Here is a 2,747-nt window from a genome sequence, read left to right on the forward strand (position 1 = left end):
TATGTATGTATGTATGTATGTATGATATAACAATCACTCGGTCACGATGAATGTAAACATTCGGTTATTGTTAGCAATTATATCTAGTACTCATTTATCACACACATACTTTCGTCTCAACGTTCTATCGGAGTGCATCTGTTCGTTTATTGTTTAATGATTTGATCCTGAAAATGCTTTTACATATGTGACGGTATGAATGCAACATGTCATGAATCAGTTGTGTGCATTTAAATGAGCAACACATTTAATCCAGCATGTTTTGGTAACGTATTTATGATTGATCAAGATTTTTAAATGTACAGACATTTAACTCTTGACATATTAACACTTGAACCTTAAAGGCCGATGGCCGAGACCAACTATATAACTTCATCGAAGCAGTTTTTATAAAGTAGCAAGAAAACATAAAATCTTGTATGTTTAGAAGGAGATACCAACTTTATCTTTCACGTTAAAGGAAGGTTGTTAGGTTGTATGAAACATTGTATATTAAAAGATTATAGGTACAAATTACAAAAGTTAATTGTACAAAAACATATCCATTATTTATGATCTAGTGGTAGAAATTGTGGGTTCTCCCACAGAGACCCAAATTTGATCACTATTTGTGTCATTTTTGGTGGATAAAGACAACGAAAGATTTGAGCTATGCCTTGAGAAAGGTTGTCAGTTCGAATCCCCAGCACACCTGGGTTTTCGTCCCACAGTGTGTTACGTGACTTACGTCAAAGTGTTATGCCCTTGTAACAGTACAACGACTGTCAAATGGCAACTAGCGGTACGGTTTCCACGAAGAAACACCCAAGTCAAACTCTAAAGCTAATGTGAGCCCAGTTAAAACTTAAAACAATATAGTCTTGCAGACAATGGGGCTTTCTAATGTAGAAAATAAGGTGGCCTAAAAATACAAGGGAAAAAAATTGTACAAGAACTTAAAAGTCATCGGCTGATTAGATCATCTATGACTTCATTGAAGCAATTTTAGAAAGTTTCAAATAGCGTAAAAAATAATTGTATGTACAAATTATAAAAAAAAGTATAAAATGTCACATGTTTACAAGGAAATCACAGCTTTACAAATCATCATAAACTCCGATTAATCCAGATTCATCGCTAGTCCTCTCATCTTACTACCTAACTAGCGATTTTTACAACACTGTTAATAGTATAACACTTGATGTATTCATTTTAAATAATGAATAATACAAACTTTTAAGGGGTAAACACAATAAAATAGCGAACATAAGCACACCATATATGCTATTCCCACCACCCGCTCCGACGATAATATGTCATTCCACAATAAGGCGAGAAGATTCGTATTTGTATATCTTGGACTCGAATAGAGTATCTTTTTGCCACCATTGATCAATTTCATGAGCTTGCCTGAAATGCTTTGACTTAAAACCGTTAATCGTCAAATTAGCCGTTGGCAGAATGTGGAACGGTTCGAATCCTTTCCCAAATACGTCGAAAATCAGACTTCTAGCTGAATGTTTTGTCGCGATCTTTTCAATTTTTCCTAATCCCATCCCTTCCATATTTTCTCTATGCTGAAAATACCTAATGTACTTGGCACATATCTTATCTTCCGGGTTCACAAATATATTAGGCATCCAATTCGATAACACATCGAACGCGTCCTCTTTAGGACCGTCGTCATGGTGAATCTTTTTCAGTGCGGTTGCAATTCCAGCCTTCAAAAAACTACCGATGATATGGACTCCATTGTTCAACTTTTTATTTTTCATAATTCGCTCACTCCGAATAGAGATGAATGGCGGGTTGAAGAGATAGGTTGTGATATGAACGCGAGACATGGCCATCTTCCTCCCAACAAGCAATGCTATCGACGCACCTAAAGAGTGTCCGGCTATCCACACGTTATTTGCTCCTGCCACTTGCACCTTTTTCTTAACAACTTCAAAAGCCCTAACGAACCGCGAGTCTTTTTCAGGATTAGCCATAAGATATTTCAAATTTGCTTTCATATCTTTATATCCGGTAGGACGACTAATGATAGTTCCTCGAAAGGCTATGATATACCAGCTTGGACCTAAGATTGATCGAGATTTGAGCTCGTATATTGCTCCAAAGTACGAAGAATCAGTATCATCTATAAGTTTATGTTTATCTTTCAATTGAAAGCCAAACTGCTTCCACCATTGAGAAGTATCACAATCATCATGTTCTTGCTTGTTTATTTTTCGCTCACGGTCCCGTTCTAACCTATAAACACCTTGAACAAGGCACGCAGCAAGCGATCTTAGATGATTAGGGTTGCTCCTGTAAAAGTACATATAGGCCCGAATTAGACATCCAGTTGCTTCGATTTGAATTATCCGGAGAATGCCTTAAAAAATCATTCCCTAAACATCAAACAAATTAACGTACCTTGTAATATGTCACTCATAAGTAGGCTCTAAAAAGGGTACATCATACGTTTAGGGTCAGCTCTGAGAAACTATATGTCTTGACCGAGCCGAAATAAAAAGGCCCGGTGGGGCCTATGAGTAACGAAATTATATATAAGCTAGTTTTTTTTATAACGACGTTAACGTCATAGCAATTAACATAACAAAAATATAGTATTAATCAAATATTGTAATAACTAACGTCTAACCGATAATTCTTGAAGCTCTCTAGCATTCTTGACAGCAAATTTTGTTTGATAAGACTTCACAATTTATATTATCTAAGATTTTACTCTCAATTCCTCAAACGGATTGTGGATTATGGGCCAT

The 2,747-nt window shown here is 36.0% G+C and overlaps 1 pseudogene; it reads right to left on the bottom strand.

The window, feature by feature from the left end:
• Positions 1-1,295: 1,295 nt before the first annotated feature.
• Positions 1,296-2,303, bottom strand: LOC143563629 (GDSL esterase/lipase At4g10955 pseudogene; annotated as a pseudogene).
• Positions 2,304-2,747: the final 444 nt, after the last annotated feature.

This window comes from Bidens hawaiensis, unplaced genomic scaffold (assembly GCF_021521415.1).
Source record: "Bidens hawaiensis isolate Kalapana, Puna unplaced genomic scaffold, B.hawaiensis_p1.1 tig00021502_1, whole genome shotgun sequence".
Taxonomy (NCBI): domain Eukaryota; kingdom Viridiplantae; phylum Streptophyta; class Magnoliopsida; order Asterales; family Asteraceae; genus Bidens; species Bidens hawaiensis.